The following is a 27,694-nucleotide window of genomic DNA, read 5'->3' as shown; positions in this document are numbered from 1 at the left end:
GTGTCTAGTGGACATAGGATTGTTCCCTCCAAGCATTAAAAATTTAAAGAGCCCACAGTAAAACTGATAATAACATCAACAAATTAAAAGTTAAATGCCTTCCAGAAGAGTGAAGTCTTAGCCTGGCATCTAAATGTATAGAATGGAGACACCAGGCAGATTTGCCTGGGAAGGGCATTCCACAGATGGGGGTGGGGGTACTACAGAGAAGTTTGTTTCTCTGCTAGTCACCTGTTGTACCATTGTGGGTGATGGCAACCAGAAAAGAGCCTCCAAAGATGATCTTAGCTATCAGGCAGGAACATATGGAGGAAGGTGCTCCTTCAGGTAGACTGGTCCTAAGCCATTTGAAGGACACCACCAACACTTTGAATTGGGCCTAGAAACTGACAGGCATTCCTGGATGCTACCTGAATCCTCCCTGCACTGCTTGTTGTTGTTGTTCAGTCGTTCAGTCGTGTCCGACTCTTCGTGACCCCATGGACCATAGCACGCCAGGCCTTCCTGTCCTGCGCTCTCTCCCGGAGCGTGCTCAGGTTCATATTCATTGCATCGGTGATGCTATCTAGCCATCTCATCCTCTGCCGTCCCCTTCTCCTTTTGCCTTCAGTCTTTCCCAGCATCAGGGTCTTTTCCAGGGAGTTTTCTCTTCGCATTAGGTGGCCAAAATATTGGAGCTTCAGCTTCAGTATCTGTCCTTCCAATGAGCACTCAGGGTTGATTTCCTTTAGGATGGACTGATGTGACCTCCTTGCAGTCCAGGGGACTCGTAAGAGTCTTCTCCAGCACCACAGTTCGAAAGCATCAATTCTTCGGCGCTCAGCCTTCCTTATAGTCCAGCTCTCACAGCCATACATTACTACTGGGAAAACCATAGCTTTGATTAGACGGACCTTTGTCGGCAAGGTGATGTCTCTGCTTCTTACTATGCTGTCTAGGTTGGCCATAGCTTTCCTCCCAAGGAGCAAGCGTCTTTTAATTTCATGGCTACAGTCACCGTCTGCCGTGATCTTGGAGCCCAAGAAAGTAAAATCTGTCACTGCTTCCATTTCTTCCCCTTCTATATGCCAGGAAGTGATGGGGCCAGATGCCATGATCTTAGTTTTTTTAATGTTGAGTTTCAAACCAGCTTTTGCACTCTCCTCTTTCACCCTCAACAAGAGGCTCTTGAGATCCTCTTCGCTTTCTGCCATTAGGGTGGTATCGTCTGCATATCGGAGGTTGTTGATAATTCTCCCAGCAATCTTAATTCCGACCTCTGATTCATCCAACCCGGCATTTCTCATGATGTACTCTGCATATAAGTTAAATAAGCAGGGTGACAATATGCAGCCTTGTCGTACTCCTTTCCCAATTTTGAACCAATCGGTTGTTCCATGTCTGGTTCTTACTGTTGCTTCTTGACCCTCGTACAGGTTTCTCAGGAGACAGGTAAGGTGGTCTGGTACTCCCATCACTTTAAGAATTTGCCACAGTTTGTTGTGATCCACACAATCAAAGGCTTTAGCGTAGTCAATGAAGCAGAAATAGACGTTTTTCTGGAATTCTCTTGCTTTCTCCATGATGCAGCGAATGTTGGCAATTTGATCTCTAGTTCCTCTGCCTCTTCGAAACCCAGCTTGTACTTCCGGTAGTTCTCGGTTCACATACTGCTGAAGCCTAGCTTGTAGGATTTTGAGCATCACCTTGCTGGCATGTGAAATGAGCGCAATTGTGCGGTAGTTTGAACACTCTTTGGCGTTGCCCTTCTTTGGAATTGGAATGTAAACTGACCTTTTCCAGTCTTGTGGCCACTGTTGAGTGTTCCAGATTTGTTGGCATATTGAATGCAGCACTTTAACAGCATCATCTTTTAGGATTTTAAATAGCTCAGCTGGAATACTGTCATCTCCGCTAGCTTTGTTGTTACTAATGCTTCCTAAGGCCCACTTGACTTCACTCTCGAGGATGTCCGGCTCAAGTTCAGTGACCGCACTATCATGGCTATCAGGGACATTCAGATCTTTCCTGTATAGTTCTTCTGTGTATTCTTGCCACCTCTTCTTAATCTCATCTGCTTCTGTTAGGTCCCTGCCTTCTTTGTCCTTTATCATGCCTGTCTTTGCACAAAACGTTCCCTTGAGATCTCCAATTTTCTTGAAGAGATCTCTAGTCTTTCCCATTCTGTTGTTTTCCTCGATTTCTTTGCATTGTTCATTTAAGAAGGCCTTCTTGTCTCTCCTTGCTATTCTCTGGAACTCTGCATTCAGTTGGGTATATCTTCCCCTTTCTCCCTTGCTTTTCGCTTCCCTTCTTTCGTGAGCTACTTGTAAAGCCTCATCAGACAGCCACTTTGCTTTCTTGCATTTCTTTTTCTTTGGGATGGATTGAGTTGCTGCCTCCTGAACAATGTTACGGACCTCCGTCCATAGTTCCTCAGGCACTCTGTCTATCAGGTCTAATCCCTGAAATCTATTCCTCACCTCCACTGTATATTCATCGGGGATATGATTTAGGTCATACCTGAACGGTTTAGTGGTTTTCCCGACGTTCTTCAATTTCAGCCGAAATTTTGCAAGAAGCAGCTCATGATCTGAGCCACAGTCAGCTCCAGGTCTTGTTTTTACTGACTGTATGGAGCTTCTCCATCTTTGGCTGCAAAGGACATAATCAATCTGATTTCGATATTGACCATCTGGTGATGTCCATGTGTAGAGTCGCCTCTTGTGCTGTTGGAAAAGAGTGTTTGCTATGATCAGCGTGTTCTCTTGGCAAAACTCTATTAGCTTTTGTCCTGCTTCATTTTGTACACCAAGGCCATGCCTGCCTGTTATCCCGGTGATTTCTTGACTTCCTACTTTAGCATTCCAATCCCCTATGATGAAGAGGACATCTTTTTTTGGTGTTAGTTCTAGAAGGTGTTGTAGGTCTTCATAGAACCGATCAACCTCAGCTTCTTCGGCCTCAGTGGTTGGCGCATAGACTTGAATTACTGTGATGTTGAATGGTTTGCCTTGGATTCGTACTGAGATCATTCTATCATTTTTAAGATTGTATCCCAGTACTGCTTTTCCCACCCTTTTGTTGACTATGAGTGCTACTCCATTTCTTCTAAGGGATTCTTGCCCACAATAGTAGATATGATGGTCACCTGAATTAAATTCGCCCATGCCTGTCCATTTTAGTTCGCTGATTCCCAAGATGTCGATGTTCAATCTTGCCATCTCATGTTTGACCACCTCCAGCTTACCTTGATTCATTGATCTGACATTCCAGGTTCCTAAACAATATTGTTCTTTACAGCATCGGATTTTCTTTTCACCACCAGACACATCCACAGCTGAGTGTCCTTTCGGCTTTGGCCCAGCTGCTTCACTCTTTCTGGCGCTACTTGGAAATACCCTCTGCTCTTCCCCAGTAGCATATTGGACACCTTCCGACCTGAGGGGCTCATCTTCCGGCGTCATCTCTTTTAGCCTTGTGATACGTTCCATGGGGTTTTCTTGGCAAGAATACTGGAGTGGGTTGCCATTTCCTTCTCCAGTGGACCACATTTTGTCAGAACTCTCTGCCATGACCTGTCCGTCTTGGGTGGCCCTGCATGGCATAGCTTATGGCTTCACTGAGTTACGCAAGCCCCTTCGCCACAACAAGGCAGTGATCCATGAAGGGGATCACTGCACTGCTTAGGTAACATGAAAGACTCAAGACCATGGAGTCCATGTCATGGTGCCCCCTTCCCAGCAATACTGGCACAGGAAGGAGACATGCCATGGAGACATCCCACATGTGCTGGAGCACATGTTACCTCCACTGGAGAGGCTCCAAGGGATACAGGGTTATAGAATCATAGAATAGTAGGGTTGGAAGGGGCCTACAAGACCATTGAGTCCAACCCCCCACTCAATACAGGAATCCAAGTCAGAGCATCCCTGACAAGTGGCTGTCCAGCCTCATCTTGAATGCCTCCAGTGTGGGAGAGCCCACTACCTCCCTAGGTAATAGGTTCCATTGTCGCATTGCTATAACAGTCAGGACATTTTTTCCTGATGTTCAGCTGGAATCTGGTTTCCTGTAATTTGATACCATTATTCCATGTCCTGCACTCTGGGGTGATCAAAAAGAGATCCTGGCCTTCCTCTCTGTGACAGCCTTTCAAGTACTTGAAGACCGCTATCATATCTCCCCTCATTCTTCTCTTCTCAAGGCTAAACATGCCCAGTTCTTTCGGTCTCTCCTCATAGCGCTTTGTTTCCAGTCCCCTGATCATCTTAGTTGGCCTCCTCTGAACCTTTTCCAGTTTGCATCCTTCTTAAGGTGTGGTGCCCAGAACTGGACACAGTACTCCAGATGAGGCCTAACCAGTGTTGAGTAGAGGGGAACTAGTACTTCACAGGATTTGGGAGCTATACTTCTATTAATGCAGCCCAAAATAGCATTTGCCTTTTTTGCAGCCACATCACATTGTTGGCTCATATTCAGCTTGTGATCTACAACACTTTCAAGATCCTTCTCGCTTGTAGTGTTGTTGAGCCAAGTATCCCCCATCTTGTAACTGTGCATTTGGTTTCTTTTTCCTAGGTGCAGAACTTGGCATTTATCCCTGTTAATTTCCTTCTGTTGTCTTCTGCCCAGCACTCCAGCCTATCAAGATCACTTTGAATTCTGTTTCTGTCTTCCAAAGTATTAGCTATCCCACTCAATTTTGTGTCATCTGCAAATTTGATCAGCATTCCCTGCACCTCCTCCTCCAAGTCATTAATAAAAATGTTGAAGAGCACTGGGCCCAGGACTGAGCCCTGCGGTACCCCACTCGTTACCTCTCCCCATTTTGAGAAGATCCCATTGATAAGCACTCTTTGAGTCCAATTCTGTAGCCAACTGTGGATCTACCTGATTGTTGTTTCATCTAGCCCACTTTGAGCTAGTTTGCTCATCAGGATATCATGGGGCACTTTGTCAAAAGCTTTGCTGAAGTCAAGGTATATTATGTCCACAGCATTCCCACAGTCCATAAGTGAAGTTACTTGATCAAAAAATGAGATCAGATTAGTCTGGCAGGATTTGTTCTTGACAAATCCATGTTGGCTTTGAGTAATCACTGCATTGTTTTCAAGGTGCTTAGAGACTGATGCTGTATAATCTGCTCCAGAATTTTCCCAGAGATCGATGTCAGACTGACAGGTCTGTAGTTCCCAGGTTTCTCCTTTTTGCCCTTTTTGAAGATAGGGACAACATTAGCCCTCCTCCAGTCATCTGGTACTTCCTGCCCTCCATGATTTCTCAAAGATAATAGACAGTGGTTCTGAGAGTTCTTCTGCCAGTTCCTTTGTTACTCTAGGATGCAGTTCATCTGGCCCTGGAGATTTGAACTCATTCAAAGTAATTAGGTGTCCCTTGACCATATGCCTATCAATCTCAAGCTGCAATCCTGCCCCTTCAGCCTGTACTTCGCTTTTGACAGCGGGGTCATAAACCCTCTTTCGGGACAAGACTGAGCCAAAGTAGGAATTGAGCACTTCTGCCTTTTCTTTATCATCTATCATTTTGCCATCCTTATTTAATAGTTGAACCACCATTTCTTTCCTCTGTCTTTTACTATGCACGTACCTGAAGAAAGCCTTTTTGTTGCTTTTAGCATCCCTCGCTAACTTCAGTTCGTTCGTTCAGTTCGGCTTTATCCTTCCTGATGCTGTCCCTGCAATTCTGTGCTACCTGCCTGTACGCTTCCTTTGTATCTTGGCCTTCCTTCCACTTCCTATATGTGTCCTTTTTTTGTTTTCAGGTCATCTCTAAGCTTTTTGTGAAGCCACATTGGCTTCTTCTGTTGTCTTCCACCTTTTTTTCTTGTTGGAATTGTTTGAAATTGTGCCTTTAGAATTTCTTTTTTTAAACACTCTCATCCATCTTGGACTCCTTTTCTCATTAGAGTCACTTGCCATGGGACCTTACTTATCATTGTTCTGAGTTTATTAAAATTGGCTTTCCTAAAATCCAGGGTACGTGTTTGGCTACACTCGGCTTTTGCTTCCTTTAGAACCAAGAACTCAAGTATAACATGGTCACTTCCCCCAGAGTTCCTGTAACTGCTACTTTACCCACTAAGTCATCTCTGTTGGTTAGGATCAAGTCAAGGATAGCCGATCCTCTAGTTCCTTCCTCCACTTTCTGTAGGAGGAAATTATCAGCAACACAAGTCAGGAATTTCCTGGAGGGGCCATGTTTTGCAGAATTTGTCTCCCAACAAATAGTGGGGAAATTGAAGTCCCCCATTATTACTACATCATGTTTCCTTCAAACATTGGCAATTTGCTTTTCAAAAGTTTCATCCTCATCTTCTCCTTGATTGGGTGGTCGGTTAACACCAGAAGAAGCTCCCAAGTGTGTTGTGTAGTGGTGCAACAGCACTCTGATGGCCCAGTCTTCTGCCCCATGTGCAGTTTCTGGAGTTCTGGATACTCTTATGAGATAAACGTAAGGCCTTTTCACCATTACCCATGCATAGAATGTATGCATGTATAAGGGGGAACAGGTACACAGCCCTGTTCCTTTCCCAGTGTTTGCTGAGCCATATCAAGGTGTCCTGTAGAGCAAAGGAAAACCCAGTGTGATTGGAAGGAGAAGGACTGTGTTTGGTTTGAACCTGGGGCCTTACAATTGCTAGCCACTAGTGTGGCTGCTTACACATTTCCAGAAAGAGGACACAATTTGCATAACATTTGCCTGTGCAGATGTATATGTAGTGGTGCAAATTTAGAACAAAAAGCTATTATTTCAACGGAAATACAAGATATCTCACCACAGTGGGGAGACTGATTCATTCATTCATTCATTCATTCATTCATTTCATTTCTATACCGCCCACAGCCGAAGCTCTCTGATCTGGTGTGCCTGCTTGCTCAGTATGCTGTCCAGGTGCAAGCTGTTGATGGGCAACTTCAAGGCCCCTGGACTCTCCTTTCCTAGGGTTCTTGACCTTTAGACCAGACTTGGACTGGACACCTCTTCAAAGAGAAGACACCTTCAAATTGAGGACCGTTCTCTACCAGCTCTTCAAAACAGAGGACTGTCCTCTCTAACCCTTGCGACCCTACGCCACACCTCCTGCTCAGCCCCAAAGGGAGAGGGATTGATGACATGGCTGAGTTTAGCAGTGCCACAGCATTCTTGTGTGATATTTCCAGGGCCTGGAGTGCAGCAGCAATTGTGTGTGTATTGTCAGGAAAGTGTGAGCGCACGCACGCGTGTGTGTCTTACCATTATAGCCAACCTGTAAAGACACGTGCACCTCCTACTTACCAGGCAAAGCCCAGGGTGATATTTAACAGATTAGTTTCCCAAAGGATGTTGAGCCTCCCAGGGCTATGTGTCTGCATGTTTATGGGACTCAGAATTTCACAGAGCTGTTCTCTCTTTCTCACTCTCTCCACTTGGCAGAGCCTGCTGTGAAGTCTGGTGACACAGAGAAAATGATAGGAGAAGAGCTTGAACAAAACTGTCACCTGTTAACAGCCCTGAGAATAAGGGGCTGGGTAGGAAGTAGATATTAGCCACAGGAACTTCTTTGTTAATGACAGAGCTTGACACATCACTTAAGTTTAAAAGCAGCCAGTTGAAGTTGGGTTTTTTCCTTCTTTCTTTTCACATGCTCCACCCAGAGAGGTCACCCAGGGATCTAGTACTGAGGCAGTGGTGAGAGTTTTCTCTACCCACTCGCCCCCTCTTTTTTAAATCCTCAGCTTTTGCTTAAGTTTTTGAGGGGAAAAAGTTATACTGAGGCTCAAGTCAGTCTGAAAATTAGTTTGAGGTGGAAAAAGGACTTTACATTGTTTTAAACAAGTCCTTGGGAAAGGTACATTGCATTGCGATGTTAATATTAGAAATTCCTGCACTTGGGTGGCAGGCTAAAGAACAGCTGCAGGTAGCTGATTCATTGCCCAAATCCCTTCTAAAAAAAAAACCAAAAAAACTGCAGGGCCCCCTGCCAAAAATGAGCAATGGTTTTTCAAGCTGGAAAAGGCCTCAGAATAAGACGGATGAAGGAGTGGGGGGTGGGGGTAGGGAAGCAAAGTTCTGGAAGCTGGTGCATATTTAATAGGATTAGAGCACATGGGTTTCAGGCTGAGATTCCTCAGGCAGGACTTGTTAAACAGTCAATGTGCGCTTGGTGCCTGCTCCTGAAGTGGGGACAAGGAGGTGTGAAGCGGAGAAGAAACAGATCTTATTCAGAAGGGATTGTTTAAGCACAAGCAAAGAGGTGGCAAAAAGATATCACTTGCTCCTGTCCTTCCCTTCAGAATTATCTGAAACTTGGGCCTTGGCCTTATCACCTTGGAGCAACCACATCCCTCCACTCTGCCCCAGTTCACAAGTTCAGCTGGGCACAGTGCTGAAATAGCGTGGTGGCATAGCAGCTCATGTCCCTCCTTTCCAGCAGGTAGAACCCCTCTCCACTATGAAGTGGGCCCTCCATGTGAGTGCCATTGTATAGGGAGTCCCAGTTCATATGATTTCTATCCTTTAAAAAGGGAGGGGAAATTGGGCTTCTACACTCAGAGGGCCCAGATCATCTCAGGAGATAGGGTGGCATTGCCAAAAAGATGAATTGCATCACCACAAAAGAGGCCACAAGTTGCACAATATGTGCATATGCAAATATATATGTATACGTATTTACAAATAATAAGAATTTAAACAGAAATACAATATCAGGTGGCCCAAAAGTAGGTATACAGTTGTTTAGAATGTTGATGGGAGGGGGAGAGAATGTGTGAGTAGAAGATGTGTGGGTGGAGTCAGAATGACAGTTGGGAAGAGTGAGTGACAGGGAGTGACAGTTAAATCAGTTAAGGGTAGAGAGTGAGGGGAGTGAGGTCCTTAAGTAGGTATACAGTTGTTTAGTTGTTTAGGTTTTTTTTTTTTTTTTACTGATATTGTGAATGATGGGAGCGAACTTGAGTCAAGGACAAAGAAAGTGGATTCTAAAGCAGTACTGGAAGACTGAAAATGCCGAGCAGGTGCGCACAACATGGCAAGAAGCATCTGACACTCCTCCACCAACACTTCTGACAATTTATCGTCTTAGAGATAAATTTGAAGCAACAGGTGCAGTGGCTAATGCACCGAAATCTGGACGTCCTAGGATGTCTACGACAGAGGAAGATGAGATGAGAGTCACCCTGTGAGCAGAGTCTAAAAAAGATTCTGTGAGCAGAGACATTTGTGAGCAGTCTAAAAAAGTCCACACGATGTGCATCTAAGCAGCTATCCATACCTAGAACATCCTTGCAATGCTTAATGCATAAATTGAAATTGAAGCCGTACTGTCCAAGACTGTTAGATGGTCTTCTGGAGGATGGCCCAGACCGTCGGTTGCAATTCCGTGAGATGATGCGTAACCAAATCTCTAACGAACCAGACCTTCTTGATAAGATCATGTGGTCAGATGAGGCTTCTTTCAAGTTGTCAGGCCACGTGAACAGGCATAACTGTGTGTATTGGGCAGATGAAAATCCTCATTTGACTATCACATCTCAGCTGAACCAGCCAGGTATCACAGTGTGGGGTGCACGGTCCAGCGAAGGCATTGTAGGACTGGTTTTCTTCGATACAACTGTGGATAGTAACAATTGCCCATGTTACGTGATGTAGTAGTGCTACAACTCAGAACCAGGGCTAACTTTGCCGAACTGCTCTTCCAACAAGATGGGGCACCTCCTCATTATGCTTTTGCAGTAAGGGACTATCTTGACAACACCTTCCCACAGCATTGGATTGGACAATGTGGCAGCATTGAATGGCCGCCACGTTCACCTGACTTAACACCAATAGACTTCTATTTTGGGGGTGTAGTACAGAATAAGGTTTTTGAGAGGAATCCCCAGACAGTGGACGAATTAAAAGAGTTCATCTCAGAAGCATTTATGGACATTGATGCGGACTGGAATTTGTGTCGTACTGTGTGTCACAGTGTTCTGGACAGGTTCGAGGAATGTTGCAATGTTGATGGAATACGAGCACTTACGAGATTAAACAGTGTTAAACAAATGTAAATATAATAAACAATGTAATAAAATGCAAATAAATTATACTGTATACCTACTTTTGGGCCACTTTGTATATCGCACGATAGTGGCAAAGACTGTGACCTGGCAACCTGTGTGCCTGCTCAGTCTGCCCTCCAGATGCTCAGGCTTGATGGGCAACTTCAAGGCTCCTGCTCTCCTTGCTTCTGGTTCTTTTACTTTAAACCAAACTTGGACTGGACGGCCCATCAAATAGAGGACACCTTCAAATAGAAGACTATTCTCTTGTTAGCTCTCCCAAATAGTGGTCTGTCCTCTGTAAAGTAGGACACCTGGCCACCCTATGAGGCTGTCTGTATGGTGTAGGGGAGGAGCTTGGGCCACCCCCCTCCCCGATGCTATTTCAGAATCATCCCCAGCCAGAGGAATAACATGTGGCTTAGTACTTCTAGGTCTTCATTTCTTGTCTTGACAATGGCTTTGCCAAAGGTTATAGGTTCACAGTCAGTGGTTTAGTGGAGGCAGGGCTTGCAGCTCCGGCACTTTTTCATTAGCAGGGACTCTGATGTTATCTGCCACCCCCCTCAGAATTTCTTGTTCCCTCTGAGCTTAGCTGCGATCCTCACTGTAGCTGTGGGGGGAATGAATTTTCCAAGCAACAATATATTGCTCCATGCTGGAATGCAAAGTATTTGGGATGACGTGGTCTGGAATGGGCAATTCAGACCTATTCGCTTTACCAAAGACATGCTCCTGGAGGAGATGAAAACTCCTAGAACTGGTTTGTTGATATGGACCAACACAGCTGCCTGACATTTTTGGACTACCCTTGGAGACTGTCACAATGAGCTCCTGCATTTCCAAATTTACCACTACACCGTTGTGTGTGTAGTTCAATCCAGCTGGGTGTGTGGATGTTTCTGTTGGAGGGGGAGGGGGGAGATATAATGAAGAAGCTTAGGGAAGGCTAATGGATAATGTTGGGGTGCTAAGGGAGTGTGCAAGGGGGCTGTTTAAATAAGAAGGGATTTGCCCATGAGGGCTGAGTTGAGAGGGTGAAGCTTCCATACAGTATCATATTTTGAAAACCCAAATGTTTGTCTTTGAGTGAGTGAGTGAGTGAGTGAAAAAGATTTTAACACCCCTGCGTTTTTTCTCAGATGTCCAATTGAAATACCAGTGCCTTACTCACAGCTGCACTGTTTTGGGGTCCAATCTGAAGGCTGTATATCTTACAATGTACTAAGATGTATAATTGTAAGAAGGGGCATGGCTGTGAGGGGGCGTGGCTGTGACTGTCATGAAGAGACACAGCACTTCTGCATTTGCCATTACACTACTGTGCACAGGTGCATAGTTTTAAGAGATAACTCAATATACCAGGATTTGAAGTATTTAGCTACCACAATAAAGTGGCTATAAGGGCCAGATCTATTTTTTTTTTAAATAAGCAAAGAGAATAGTGGATGGATTCCATCTTGTCCCCTGCCCTAGATCTGCCCACAGTTACACAAAGATAGGGGCAGACATACAAATTCCCTTCCCCTGAATCATTGAGCCTCATTGCTCAACACATGTCTGTGAGTGAGTTTGGCGTGGGCCTTTTCAGTTCTGACCTTGACATTACAGAATGCTCTTTCTAGGGAAGCTCACCTGGCTGCAACTTTTGTTTTGCTTTGTTTTGGTTTTGCAGCCCCATTAAAATGTTTTGGTGAACGCTGAGGCTGCTGGGTTTCTTTTTATTTTTGTTTGTTCAGAGTGGGGCTGTTTTTCCTTTTACCACTGACCTTTTTACCATTGTTGTTGTGTGTGTTTTATAGAGCTGTATGCAAATGGCCTCTTGAAATTCTCCACCCTATTTGTGGGCAGGGAAATTTTTTTGGGGGGAATGGGGCAATTTCACTGAATTTCTCCAGTGGGAGGAGAAATTCTCAACAGTTTGTCACAGGCAGGGCTCACCAGTGGCAAGGGTTGTAGCACAGCATCTTTCTTTTTTTGTAAGAGCTTTTGGGCTTTTTGGACTGCCGCTGCAAATGGCAGCAGCAACAATTGTGTTGGTAGCTTGGCCCCATACATAGCATCATTTCAGAACATTGTGGAGGGAGGGCAGGGAAGACGGAAGATGAACTCCATGCAAAAATAGGGAAGAACATTTGGAGAAAATCCTGCAAAGTGGCCTTTTATTTCTAGGGGGATAAGGAAAGACAAATCTCAGGAGTGATCTGAGAAAAATGTATTCTCAGAAATTTTGGCTCAGCTGTAGTTGTCATTCTTCAGGGTTCAGCACCTTGCCCAGGATCTTTCAAATGTCACATTTTTGAGGGGTGATTGTGGATACATTTTGTCTCTGATACAGGTGCTGGTAACACTGCTTCTTCCCTGAAAGCCCTGTAGCAGGTGTGAGGGGGGCAGGGTAGCGTCCAGTTCCAGGGAAGAGGTGAAGCTAGTTCTGTGCCAAAATTTGACCTTCAACTTCCTGAAAACTTTCTTCCCACATGAAAGAAGGTTCCATTTTTTTCTGTCCCGTTCTCAGGGCATTTTATAATTTCTTTTGAATTTCTTTTGGAGGTGTTTCAAGCTTACTTGAACACTGTGAGGTGGCAGAGGGTACTGTGTGTATGTTTTTATTTCTATTACACATCTCTCCATTGTTCTGCATTCTCCCAGGCCTGCACTTCATGATCTGAAAAAGCCCTATAATGGAATCACCTCATGATGTGCTTTAATTGGTGCAGGAAACCAAGGAGGCTATCGGCTGTCAGACAGATGATTGCACAGTGAAAGACAGGGCACTCATGCACACTCCTCAGCCACCTCACAAGCAAGAATCCTGAACCAAACCCATGGGAATTTCTCTGAAATTTCTCCTCCTTTGAATTTCTTTTTGAAAGGAGTTTCTTTTTCTAACAGACTGAATGAGAATGGTAAAAAAAAAATGTGGAAGAAATTTTTGGCACAGCACTAGTTTTTTATTGGATTGCAGTGTGCAATTATGTCACTCACATCACTGTATGTTCAGGTAGAAGCTGGGGGTAAGAGATACTGAGTGGCGGCTACTCTGTGTCTCTCAGAACTTCTCACTCTGCTTTAGGTGGCACAAAGCTGGAGTCCCAATGATAGCTAATGACTTAGAAAATATGCTGTATAATGCAGCTGCTCATTTTAGAACTCTGCTTCCCAGTGAACCCCTTAAGCCTTTTTATTACTGAGCCAACCTGAGTTCACAGCTTGAATAATGCAAGCCTGCTCTTCCCCCACACAATGTGAATTCAGACCTTAGTTATGCAGTTGACTTTGTCACTGAAGAATAAACATTTCTCTTCCTGCTTGGCTGCCATAATGAATTTTGGCAAACAAATATTTTAGTCGAGATTTTTTTTAAAAAAAATAAAACCTTGTGAAAAACACAGCTGTTTCAGAAGATGGGCAGCCCCATATCTTCCATGACATATATGTCAAAACATAACAAAATGTAGAGGATGAATGCCTGCAGTATACCTCGACTGATGGCTGTTCATTATGGTGGCCCCAAGTAACACCTCTGTGTTGTGTTAGAGGCAGCATATTCTTGAGTATTAGAATCTGGTAGTCAGTGTTAGACTCCCGGTAACTCCTAAAGCAATGCTGCTCTACCTTTTTGAAGCCAGTGATCCTGGATTCCTGCATAAAAATCTTCTTAAGCAATTGTATACAGCTGCAAAGTTATGCACAGCATGTAACTGGAAGTCCCCAAAGCAACCATCTAAAGAGCAGTGGATTAATAAAATTTGGGAGACTATGAGTATGTATAAACTTACTCAGCAAGTGCCATGAGCAAGTAATCCTAACTTGAAGAATGATATCATGGCACCATGGTTTCCATTTATTTCCTATGCTGAGGCCCTTCAAATTTTGATAAAGTTCCAACGAAATACAGTTGCCTGTATTTTTTTAAATTAATATGCACAAACACACAAAATGACATACACTTACGCACACTCCTTTTATATGTTGTAGGACTTGTATTTTTACTTTCATTAGATACTGAACTCCTACTTAGGTAATTTTATTGTAGATGTTCCATAAGTAGGGATAGCGCATGCACTAATTGGGTCCAGGAATCCAGTTGATCACATGTGCTGGCTGCCCTGAGCTGTGCCCACCGAGCCCCAGGACCCATGCCCAACTCCTCCTCCACTACCGAGCCACCTCCACTCAACCTGGCCCCATCTGGTGATCTCTTTGTGAAAAAATGGCAGGCACAGATATGCACACAGTTGTTCTTCCACAAAATGGCGCTGTGAATGGCCAATATACGCAAGGTTACAGGTGTAAATGAGGGGTCGGGCACAGGTCTGGGGGCATGCGGGCAGGGGCTTGGCAGGCACCCAGACAGGGGGTCACCCATCCATCCCTATCCATAAGCATATCTGTTATAGCCTAAGATTTATAATTAGTGAATTCCTTTGTTTCTTTAGTGATTTTGATTTATTATTATGTACATTCTTCCTTTTGTTGCCTTTATTTTGTTAACCTTATTTCAAAATAGAATAAAACTTCATGAGGGAAAAAAAGGAATCTGGGAATAAAAGGATATGGACATTATGCACTGCTTATGAACATCTCTGGAACACAACAACTTGACCATGCATGAGCTTCATTTAAATAAAAACAAGTTGCCACTTCCCACATGGCTACTGCTTAAAAGTGTCCCATACAGTGGACCAACTGCTTGGGAGATAGTCACCTTTGGTGAGCCATAGCTTACCACACTTTCTGTTTCGCTGTGGTTGTGGGAGCATAATTAAGCCTAGTGAATGATGTGGCTGGAGTCTACAGATGCCCAGCTCTCTCTAGAACAGGCTCACAGTAGCTCAGGCCCATGGCCTGAGTCTACAGATGCCCCTCCAGGATTCCTCAGCTAGCCACACTCCCTCCCCTTTCCCCAACTATGAATCATTTGGTGGTTTCCCAGATTTTATGCAGTATTCTTCCCTATTCTGAAAGATTGAAATGCATCTCCTAAGGCTTAGTTGCTGGCAGTAAGAACTTTAAGCTCAAATATGCTGGTATTTGGGGTGGGTGGGGTGGCCCCGCCTTTTTGCCTTTTGCCCCACCCACCACTGTAATGTGCCCCCCAAAAGCTTTTCTGAAATGGAATTCTGCCCATGAACTGAAAGAGGTTCTACATCCCTGCTCTAGAGTCATTATATGGCTTGTTTAAAGCAACCACAAGAGGTTCATCCTCTGGTTTTCCATCTAGAAAATGTACTGGGCAATTAGGGATATTGGAGGAATATGCAATGGAACTAAATGAGTTGGGATTTTCATGAATCTGACTCTGGATTCTGCAGTGGACCAGCTTTCCCCGTCGGGCGGATTCCACGGACTTGTGGACTGGTTTTCTAACTTTCCCGAATTTTGCATAAATTTCATAGGAAAAAAAAAGTGAAATAAAAAAAACCCTGCCAAAAATGCACATTTCCCTCATGGGCTAAAGCATGAAAATGCGCATTTTGGGGGAAATTACACATTTTCACATGTGCGCAATGCAAATTTGCACAAATTAGGAAATTTAAAAATCCAATTCCATCAATGGGAGGACGATGGGATGAAAGGCACCTGATAATCCTCAAAGTACAGATGGAATGGATTTCACACAATTGGTACATCCCTATGGGCAATGCTGTTTGGGGAAATAGGACTTCTACTGAATTATTCTTTCCACAATGTATGCATGGACAGTGATTGTAACACATTGGTTTCTCCATTATTCAATTTGCAATATTCCATAAAATAATAATATTGCATTTTATAATAAGAATAAAATAAATAAAGTTTAAAATAATGATGATGACGATGACAAGACACTCAAAAAGCCCTGGAGACTGTGATATATAAACTCATTTACAAACCAGTTAAACTTAACTTATTATCTTTCATCTTGTTTATTGCCATTGCCTTCAGGATGCTCAATCCATTTAATTCCATGTTCACTGATGTAAGTGGTACATAGATCCTAGACACAGTTCCATTTTCACCACCCTCATCTTTCTCTCATACCACTAATGTGGGGAAGGAGTCCTAGCTGGGGAGGATACATGTGCGGGAAAGGTGCGCTTAATCCCATCCTTGCCCACTGATTCTTTGCTGCAAAGGCCTCCTTCCGAGCTCTTTTTGTCTGATTTTTCCACAGCTGGGCATCCAAACTGGAATCAAGCTCAGCTGAGGGAAAAACAGTCTAGGTGGGACATTTCTAGGAGTGAATTGGCAGGCACTCTTCTCAAGCCTGGAAGTTCTTTCTGAACTCCTAGAAGTCCATGTGACCTCTCCCTCTCCAATAGGTATTCAGGAACAACTCCCAGCTGGAGAAAAGTCCTGGGCTCCTGCAAGTGCAGAGGGTGTTTTAAAAAAAAGAAAAGAAAATAGAAAGAAGACCCCTCAAGAATCACCTACACTTAAAAAAAGATAGGTGGAAACTCTGTCCCCCTCCCCAAGGAGAAATTCTCTGAAATTCTCCCCCTCCCTGCAAAAGAGGCAGAAAAAACAATGCCTCTTTTGCAGGGAGAGAAAACATTCCCGAAAGTAGGGGGCAGGATTTGGCACAGCACTAGTTCTGTCTGCTGTCCAGATGGGAACTGTTGTTGGGCAACTAGAAGGATCCTGCTCACCCTTCGGATGGTTCTTTATACTTAAACTGGACTTGGACTGGAGTGCCCTTCAAACCAAGGATGCTTTCAAACAGGGAACTGTCCTCTGAGAGCTCTTCAAATAGAGGACTGCCCTGGCCACCACAAGTACCCTGCCCCCTGCTGTGCATGTGTGCCTACACATTCTTTCCACAGCAAGAGGTTGTGTAGCCTTATGTGCATGTTGAAAGATACACACAAATGATGGCTTCTAGATGTCATCTGATTTGTGGTCTCTTATCTGATTGAGCCTTCCCTGACCTGGTGCTCTCCAGATGTTTTGGACTGGAACTCCCAACATAACTGACCATTGGCCATGCTGGCTGGGGTGGATGGGAGTTGAAGTCCAAAACATCTGGAGTGCACCCAGTTGGGGAAGGCTGAGCTAGCCAGGAGTGGGCTGCCTGGCAGGGCATGGGACCCACCAGGTGGCCCTGATGCTCGTCCTGATCTGCACTCCTTTTATCTTGGCAACCATGGGTTTTGGAACTCACCGTTCCTGAGATACTGTCTAGTTCAGCCCTAATAGCCATCATACCATCTGTTTGTGGAGTGCAGATCTGTAGTGGAATTTCCACAAAGTTCTGCATTTTAGCTTTACTGGGGAATCTCTTCCTCCCCCCCCCTGCCCAATCAGTTGAATCTAATTTTACTGTGAGCCTTGCAGGTTATACTTACCAGACTGCCTGTCATTTGCATTCAGCTATCATTTTAGTTCAATGTGATGCTTGCATAAGGCTTTTAAAATTAGCACCGCCTTTCAAGCTGAGAGGGCCAGAACAGAGTTCGCAAGCCATAAAAAGCTTCTTATCAAAGCTTATTTCCTCAGACCTACCTTTCATCTTTTATAATATTTGCTTTGTAAATCCTTGAACTTAAAAGGATTAAACAGGTTAAGGGAGAGAGAGAAAGAGAGAGGGAGGGAGGGAGGGAGGGGGGGAGATACAGCTAGGATGCATTGAATTTAGATTGTCAGTGGCCTGTAAAAAGTTGTAGATAAGGATTACGCAATTTAAGGCACTTGTGCTTTCAGAATCACTGAAAGCTTATAGTAAGTTTGAAACCATATCTCTGTTGAATTGTTAAAGGACTGAGGATGCTCTTGCACTATGGCTAAGGAAAGTAACCCATCTAGTTTTCTTGGGCATAAGCAGGGAAGAATCATAGCTCTCCGGCAGAGTATGGGCTTTGCATGCAAACGGCTCCAGGTTCAGTCTCCAGGAGTCCAGGTAGGGCTGGGAAGAACATCTGTCTAAAATCGTGGAGAGCAGCTGCCGGTAGTGTAGATAATGCCGAGTTAGATGGACCAACAATGAGCAATCTGACTTGGTAACATGGTTGCAGTTCATCAGGATCTGCAGGCTTCAAAACCTGGCCAACACATTCCCAGGGTTCAACTGTACCAGTGGCTTCTGAGAAGCTATATCAAGTGACCGTCATCAGTGGCTACTCCTAGCCTCTTGCTAAAACATGCTGCCATAGATAAATTGTAGTAGCGTTCCTCCAATTGGCTTCCAGATACAATAATGCTATTCCTGGCCACACCCCTTTGCCTGAGCATCTGCCATTTCTCCAATATTTTGGACTTACCTACTTAGTCATGTCTTAGTACCCACTTGTAATCTGCCGTGCTGTGCTGATGGTGGTGGTGGTTGTTTCTTCAACATGCCATGCCATATCTATGAAATGATGTCACTTTACCCATCTAAGTGGAGCTTGATAATAGTGCCCTTGCCTTGGATCCTTGTTACTTATGAAATGACTTTACCAGCATTATATCCTTGTTGACTACATATGTGGTATTCACTGTTGTCTCAGGTACCAGTTCGGATGTTTCCACAAAGGCCTGGCTTGTTCAGGCCATGTTGACTGCTTACACCTCAATGCCATTCTCCTCCATCTCCCCCCACCCTCCAGTAATTAAGACTAGCATGCAGTAGCATGCCGTAAGTGATGTATACTAAAAGTATATGCTTTTTAAAAAGTATGTATACTAACGGTCACCTTTGTCGTGTTGTATTCCGACAGTGGATCCAACCCTGCCACATAAACTTCTCTCAAACACTCAGTCTCTTAATATTTAGCAAGGGGAGAATGTTGGCACTCCGGAGGTTGGAAAGATGCGTCCTTGTGAAATATCTCTGTCATCATCGTCATTTCTAGGAAAGAAATACATACTACCTACGGTTTGGGAAGCTCATCCCATGTTTTCCATTTGATGACACTGGATTGCTCAGTGTAATCACATCTGTCTTTCAGCAAACTACAGAGTCGTGCAAATGAAACTATTTATGTATTCTATGCACAGATTTCTAGTGGCTCAAATGTAATGCCAGAAAAAGTGTTTTGTGCAGACTCCTGTGCCGTTTTATGAAATTTGGGGGGCAGGGGATTCCCCTATTTTAAAGAACTGCTTTTTAGATAATGCTGATGATGTTGATGCAGCAAAGCTCCATAGAATGAACTGAACGTCCTTTATTTTCTACTGATACAGCATCACTGAAGGACTTGGGGAAAACATTATAGCCTTTTTGAGTGGCTTTTTTAAGGTTTAATTTAACATATTAATCTGCAAATACTAACCCTTCCAACCACCCTTGCTGCAGCAACAGGTGTGATAGCGCACCAGTGTTTGTTTACAGACAAGGATGGGGAAAATAATTCTAGGGAGCTTTGCAAGGTGCTCTGGCTTAATCATTAATCACAAACTCTATTCTTCAGCTTCTCTCTGTGGATTTACCCTCTCCTTAAAGAATGTTTTGAAGTGGCCGCATTTATAGCAACAGGCCAAATGTGATTGAAGAACAGGCAGAGGCACAATTACACGATAGCAATAGGACATCTAATTCACTGTTACTACTGTGACTTTCGGTGGTCGTGAATCACTTAGGCACATGTGGAATTTTCAATTGCACACATGTTATCGATTGGACAAAGAGCAGGTTAGTCAGGGGTATGCAATCCCCTAACACAGAGGTGCGGAACTTCTTTCAGCCCGAGGGCCAAATTCCATTTGGAGAAGCTCCCGGGAGCCGCATTCCAGTGGTGGGCGGGGCTGAAGGCAAAAGGGGCGGGGTAAAAAATATCAGCATATTTTAGCTTACAGCTCTTGATGTCAGGAATGAATCTGAGCATGTGGAAATGTCTTGCAGAGTGAAGTGGGAAAAGTTAGGGGCAGGGCTCAGACGCTCCACCAGGGTGGCCATGCGTGAAAGCCAATGTAGGAGGGAGCCACCCTAAGGGAGGGACATCCCTGCGAAGCAAGTCTGGCCATGAAGTTCTTGCCCAGACTGCTGGAAACTACTCTAACTTCCACTTCATATCCTCTATTGATGTTCACAGATGTGTGGATTAGCTGTTTCATTGTGGTGGGAGAGTTTCCTAGAATTTGCATTTGTAATGAAGCTAGTCGTTAACCAATACCTAGTGTTAGCCTAGAGCTTTGTTTGTGTGTTGATTGCAAAGGAAGAGGATGGAGGAACATGGCACTTCCTGCCAGTGACTAAGCCTTAGGAGAGGCATTTCAGCTTTTTAGATTGGGGGGAAACTGCACAAAAACTGGGAAATCACCAAATGGTGGTCAGTAGCCAGAGGAAAGGGGATGGGGCCAGGGGAAGAGGGCTTGGTCTTCTGGCCAGATTGGGACAGGTGGGTCAGATTTTGCCCCAGGCCTGAGGTTCTGGACCCTTGCTTTTGGTTGAGTGAAGTCAAATGTTGAAAATGAAATGTGTGCAGTTGCTGTCCAATAATACCACAGTGCAGATAGTCTCATTTTAACTGATGCTCCTTCACACACTATGCCCAGCCTTAAGAGATTTCCCCATTTGGTTGATAATTACAGCATATTTACTTATAAAAGCATTTCTATCCTGCCTTTCTGTTTTAATAAAATGAGGCAGCTAACAAGCATACTTTTAAAACACTCCAACTGAAACAAAACTAAACCAAAACCAAGTTGAAAACAGACAGGAGCCGCAGGTTGAAAGCGCCAGCAGTGAGACAGCCACCATAATCAAACTCCAGTCAAGTCAAAAGCCTGCTGGAACATTGTCATCAAACAATGCTGGGATATTATCAGATAGGGAAAGGACCAGACAGATCTGCTGGGGCAAGAAGTTCTACAATGTGGGCACCATGACAGAGAAGGCCCTTTCATGTCATGTGATCCTGCCGATGATAGTCAGATGGTGCAGGGCACACACAGAAAGTCTCCCTGGTTGATCTCAGAGGACATACAAGAGCAGATAGGAGGAGGCAGGCCTTTGTTGTAGACTGAAGAACTGAGTGAGGGGATAATGAGAAAGGAACAAAACTGGCCCCCAACAAACATGTCATATATGTCACAATGGGTGTGACATATATGTGACATATATGCCATATAATGGGTGTGACATGCAAACCATGACCATAAGAATAGGAATGTGAATCAAGGGTGGGCAGAAGGTAGATCAGGATGTACTGAGAGATTGCTGGGTGATTTGAAGTAGATTGGCAGGGTTTTCTGACCCCCAACTGTTTAACCATGGCAACAAATCGATTGTCCCCAAATTACACTGTTGAAATGAAGATCGATTTTTGTGTGGAAGGACTGTGAGCTCAGTTCAGTTCTGGTACTCAAAACAGATTTCTAGGTTCAGAATTCTTTAATGCAAAGGGCTTCTTCACAGGGAGCTTTTATTCTGCTACTGAGATTGGTTACTCACAGAGGTTTGCGGGTACTTTAGATGACATCGTGAACTTCCAGGGCATCTCCTGCACTAAGTGACCTTTATTCAATTTTTAAATAGATCGGAGATAATGATATATCAAATTACCCCACTGGAGTTCCTCTTGAGCTCCCACCATGAAAAGAGGAAAACCAGCAATAAGAGAAGCTAGACCACAGTGCCATCAAGCAGCTGTATAATGAAACATATGGAAGACTCAGCTAAGGGGGAAAGGGGGGGATGGTAGTCTGTTGTGATCCTGCATTTAAAACGAAAGCAGAAAGCCTAGTTTGAAATGTAGGATTTTAGGCTGGTGTAGAGATTAGGGATGTATGAAAATTCCACCACGGATCTCGGGGAGGCCGAATGCCAGCGCATTCGGCCCCCCGAAATCGGTGGTGGAACAGCCTGCCCCCCTGGGATGAGACTTACCTTGGGCGGATCTTCCTGGCAGCAGTGGCTCTGGTGGCGGCTGCGGTGGCAGTTCGGCGGCGGCAGCTGCCGCCTCCACCATTCCAGTTAAAAACAACAACAACGTGATAGGCTACGTAAAGATTTACGTAGCCTATCATGGCTGACTTTTAAAAAACAAAAACGCGTGTACGCAAATGGCGGCGGCCACGGCCGCCGCCATTTGCATTCCTTATTTTGGCACGTCTTAGTCTACGTAAACATTTACATAGACTAAGATGACGAAAATAAGGGGAACGCAAATAGCGTAGCGTCTACGCTATTTGCGTTCCCCTTATTTTCGCCGTCTTAGTCTACGTAAATGTTTACGTAGACTAAGACGTGCCAAAATAAGGAACGCAAATGGCGGCAGCCGTGGCTGCCACCATTTGCGTACGTGCGTGTTGTTTTTTTTTTAAAGTCAGCCGTGATAGGCTACGTAAACATTTACATAGCCTATCACGGCTGACTGCAGGGACGCAAACGGCGGCGGCTACGGCCGCCGCCATTTGGTTCCCTGCTAGCCAGCGGCCAGATGTCCGGCTGCTGGCGGAACCGGCTGGCGGCTCCGCAGAATCCCTGCGGAGCACAACCGGCCGGCCAGGATTCCGGGGTGGGGGGAGGAACGGAGCGCCTCCCCCCCCGGCGAGGATTCCGGGGGGAGGGACGGAACGCCTTCCCCCGAACCATAAACATAATCCACGAAAGGTAAGTACCTTTCGTACATCTCTAGTAGAGATGCTCACAGTGTACAGCTTTTGCACGTTTGGTGATTTCGGGGCTCTAGGAAGAAAAACAAAGTCAATCCCATAGGTCTGTGGACTCCTGATCTAATTGCTCTACAAAACACAATGCTCTCTCTCTCTTCCTCTCTCTCCCTCTCTCCCTCTCTCTCTCTCACACACACACACACACACACACACATAGAAACTTCTCAATAGGTAGTAACATAGTTGTGTACTTTGATTCTGTATGAAACAAAAAGACTGGAGGCATCTTCTCTGTGGTGTAGTGGCAAGAGTGTTGGACTGGGAGCTGGGAGATCCGGGTTCTAGTCCCCACTCAGCCATGGAAGCTCACTGGGTGACTTTGGGCCAGTCACACACTCTCAGCCCAACCTACCTCACTGGGTTGTTGTTGTGAGGATAAAATGGAGAGGAGGAGGATAATGTAAGCTGCCTTGGGTTCCTTGCAAGAGGAAAAAAGGCAGGATATAAATGCAATAATAAATAAAATAAATACCTCCTTGGTAAAACTTAGACTAGCCTTCCCCAACCTGATAACGTATAGATGTTTTGGACTTCAACTCCCATCATCTCCAGCCAGCATGGCCAATGGTCAGGAATGCTGGGAGTTCTAGGCGAAAACATCTGGAGGGCACCAGATTGGGGAAGAATGGTTTAGACTGACTATGTCACTGTAGAGCAGAAAGCGCAAAGCCAAGAGATTAATCAAAGGACATTTTCTGTGAAATAAAAGGAGCTGCCTATTTGCAGGTATTCCTTCCTGCACTCTACAGCTGGAAGCAGACGAACTGAGCAGGTATCTCCCCCTATCAACTGGTAGATTATGCTTGCTCTATAATACCAGGTGCAATTGTCAGTTGCACAATGAGCTACAAATAACTAAGCTGTATAGCAGCAGCACAAGTTAATACTGTATGGCAGCACTATATATACTGTATAACCATATAGCAGCAGCACAAGATAATAACACAAGATAAAGTATTATTTAAAATAATACTTTTTTATATTATTATTGGCTTTCATCATTGGTTGTGTTGTTTTTGTTTTTATGATGCACGCCCCCCTGACGCTGTCATCACATGTCTGGCCATTCTTATACCTCCCTAGAGAATGTAAAGAAAACTGAGGTGTGTCCTTGACTAAGATCAGAGCACAGAGGCAGAGGCAGGTATGAAAACAGTGGTTTTGGTCACCTAACTAGAAGCTGACTGTGAGGGGGCACCTTTTATGAACAGAGTGGTCATTTGAATGGATTGTCCTTAAAGAGACCCTAGTGCTTTAATGCTGATTGATTGGCCAATGGGTTGGCTGACAGAGGAAACAGATCTGTCAGTTTAGGTATTCCTTACAGTTACTAAAAACAGCCGCACAGTAGCTAAACAGTGAAAAATGAAGGGCTGCTTTGAAGTAAAGTGGCTTAATTCCACCAGCCACTGTTGACTCACAAGCTTCCCCCACCCCCAGTTCATACAGAAACCTACTTCTTCCCATGTCCCCTCTGCCCCTCCCACCCGCTTTCCACAGCCACCTCCCTAGGCGCAACACAGGAAGTTGTGATCTCCATGGACATTCAAGGCCAGAAAAGGTCAAAAACTCGTTCTGATTGGAGTTTTCCAGTGTGTTTGCTTTGCATGCCCCATGGACCTCCTGACAGAAAGCAAGTCAGGGACTGACCCTTCTGGTGACCCATAACTGGGCCATCGAAGCTCCTGATTGCAACCTTCTGGGTGACATAAGAGATTTTAATAGAATCCTCTTGAGTTCAGGCACTCCAAATGGAGCTTCCAGAGTGCCTCATTGCAGCAAAAGAGCTTCCTCCCTTACCCGGATCAAAAAAACCACAGAGTAATATTTCAAGAAACCATTATCCCATGCCATATTCTGAGATCCTTTTAGTTAGAGCTGAACCCGTTATCATTTCACAGCAATCTGCAGATTCAGCCAATTTGCATTGAGCACATCTGGTGACTGATCATTCCTAGTGCTGATCAAGTTTCCTTTTTGCCGTGCACTAACAATATCATGGGACAAAAAAGAGGAATCTTGATGCAATCATGTGATTACATCAAGATTTCTCTTTGCCCCTTGCTTAAGGTTGCAATCCTGTACATACTTCCCAGGGAGAAAGATCCACAGAACTAAATGGGGCTTACTTCTCTTTAGACGTGTATAGAATGGGTCACACTGTTAATCAATGCATGTACACGCTGATGTACATCGATAATCTGTAAGTTTTTTAAAAAATGCTTATTTTGTCTTTTAAAATTATTTTTATTGAGTTTTAATCACGTATTTTCAATGTAATCAGTGAGCACATAAACATATTCTAACAAAACACAAACATTACATAGGAAATTCAATTACAGTCAGCTGGGATCACAGGCGTTTCAATGTATTAATAACATTCACGGAAGTTCTTCAGGGGTTTAAGAGCCAGTTGTAATCATAGGAATGTATCTCTCCATATTTGTCCATGACATGATGGTGGTTTTCTCTGGGAACCTTGTTTGTTGATAAAGTCGATGGAAAACTGTGGCAATAAAGCATGCATAGTGGTCTGAACAAAGTCAAGAAATGGTGGGATTCTAACTCGTTAGCACCACACTGCAAAAAGGAGTTGGAATCCCCAAATCTTAGGAGAAACTCAGAGCAGATGTGGAGAGATTTTGAAAGTTTATAAACAAAAAGTTCTCCACCCTTGCTGTAGCAGAACTAAAGGGGAAGAAGCATCGCTCAGTGGTACGGCACCTGCTTTGCGTATTGAAGATCCCGGGTTCAATCCCTGGTATGTCCATAGGAGGCTTGGAAAGACTTCCCTTTGAAGGCTGCAGCCCGTCAGCGTAGCTGATACTGAACTACATGAAGCTGTGTCTGACTTGGTCTAAGGCTGTGTTCCCAATGGTAGGATACTAGTATATCAACATTTCTCTAGTCCAAGAAGGACAATCATTAGCATATCAAAACAGACTTCTCTGTGTGGCCTCCCCTTCCGGAACAGGCCCAAAGGTGACGCATGGGGGCAAACCCCCTGCATCCAGCACCCCTGGCTGCATGCATGGTTCCTTTTTCTAGGTTGGGGCCATATACTCATGTCCTAAACAGCCGTCAGCTGATCTCCCTGTCCCCCTTGATTTTTTAACGCACATGTGTAAGACAACAGATGACTCTGTGGTGTATCTGCTGAAGTCATGCAAAGGAAGTGTATACATCTGTTACCTGATACAAAGAGGCTTAGGGGAAGCAGACATTGCCTGTTTCTTCACTTAACACAGTGACATACAGCTGGGTGTGTGATCGGAGTGGTACTTGTGATCTCCTAATGCAGCCCCGAGAAGGCTGAGTGGGAGTACCAGAGTCCATTGGCTCTAACATTATGTTGTCCCATGCTGGGCTGATTGGCAAGTGTTGCAATACAGAATGTGCCCTGGGGAAGAATCAAAGGCATGGATGCTCCTCAGGGTCACCATCAAAGCCTTCTTTCCTCTCTACACTAGCCACTGATGTCCTTTTTCTGTTGTTCAGCAGGATGGATTACTGGAGAGAGGAAGAAAGCAGATTTCACGTTGTGCTGTCTTCCTGGTGTGCAGCATTAGTTGAATTCACCTGTTTATGGACTCATTTCATACTTGGTGGCCCATATTCCTCAAAGGTCTTTGGCACCGGTGGGCAACTCTCAATGCTTTAGTGGTCAACTGACTGATGGATGGGCTGAGGAAGCAGACCCCTTGACTTAACATTCATAAAGACATATAAAGTGTGCCTCTATACTACAAATCCTCCCTCAGAAAAACATTTTAAAAATCCAAAGTAATTTCCCTGGTCAAATTGCATGTGCATGCATGCACAGATAAACAGATGCTGTGGCCACTGGACTGCACTGTCTTGTGAAAGCTTGGCTTCCATGATTCTCAGTGTTGGACAGTGAAGAAGCCCCCAATACAAGTCATTGGATTCTGCATTGCTCTTTATAGGGATGGCATTTCTCATTGCTCTCTTGAGGACTAGCTTCTCTAGGGTTCTAAAACTCCGTGATTTGAGAACATTGTTTGTTTAAGCATTCATATGCCATCTCTCAGGGCAAGCCATACATCTTGGGAGGGACTTGCATAAACATGGGCCAGCCACCCCAAAGCTCCTGTTTCTATTACCCACCGGTCTAATACTCCATGGGTAGTGCTTCAGAGACTGATTATAACAACAACAAAGAATCTACTGCATCTTAGAAAATTGCCATTATACACAGTTACAGGAGAAAAACAGATCATTATACAATTTAAAACTCTACTAACAGAGACTGATGGTAAGGGACAGGTACATTTGTACAGGTGCAGTTGGTCCTTCAAATAGCTTTGGAGCTTTAAAAGTAACCATCAGCACTTTAAATGCGGTCCAGAATTGAACAGGTAGCCAATATAACTGGGACAGTATAGGTGTCATGTGCTCTGACCGCTTGGCCCCCACTAGCGTCTCAGCCACTGTGTTCTGTACAAACCAAAGCTTCCAACTCATCTTTAAAAGCAGCCCCACATAGAGCACATCATGGTAATCCAGCCTCGATGTGGTCAGGGCATGTCTAACTGTGGCAAGGCCCAGTGTCTCTAGATAGGGTTGCAGCTGGTGAGTCAGCCTAAGTTGAGAAAAGGCACTCTCGCCTTTGTAGCTCCTTGGGGGTGGGGAAATGAACGACGGAAACGGGAAGATACATTCTTCAAGATTATTATTTATTTATACGATGGAGATGAAACTGTAATAATCAACTTATTCATGCTGGAATGATCCGTGTGTGGCAGCAGACGTCTAAGCATTCACATCTGCAGAATATAAAAAAAAAAGGTAAAGGTGTCCCCAACCAGTCGTGTCCGACTCTAGGGTGCGGTGCTCATCCCCGTTTCTAAGCCGAAGAGCCAGCGCTGTCCGAAGACGCTTCCGTGGTCATGTGGCCGGCATGACTGAACACCGAGGTGCACAGAATGCTGTTACCTTTCCCGCCGAGGTGGTACCTATTTATCTACTTGCAATTTCTTGCTTTCGAACTGCTAGGTTGGCAGAAGCTGGGACTGAAGACAGGAGCTCACTCCGTCATGCGGCACTCGGGTCTCGAACTGCTGACCTGTCGACCT

The sequence above is a fragment of the Heloderma suspectum genome, chromosome 2 (genome assembly GCF_057233095.1).
Source record: "Heloderma suspectum isolate Gila_16-S chromosome 2, 16-S_ref, whole genome shotgun sequence".
Lineage (NCBI taxonomy): Eukaryota > Metazoa > Chordata > Lepidosauria > Squamata > Helodermatidae > Heloderma > Heloderma suspectum.
The sequence above is the reverse complement of the archived record's forward strand: the minus strand, read 5'-3'. Positions refer to the sequence as shown.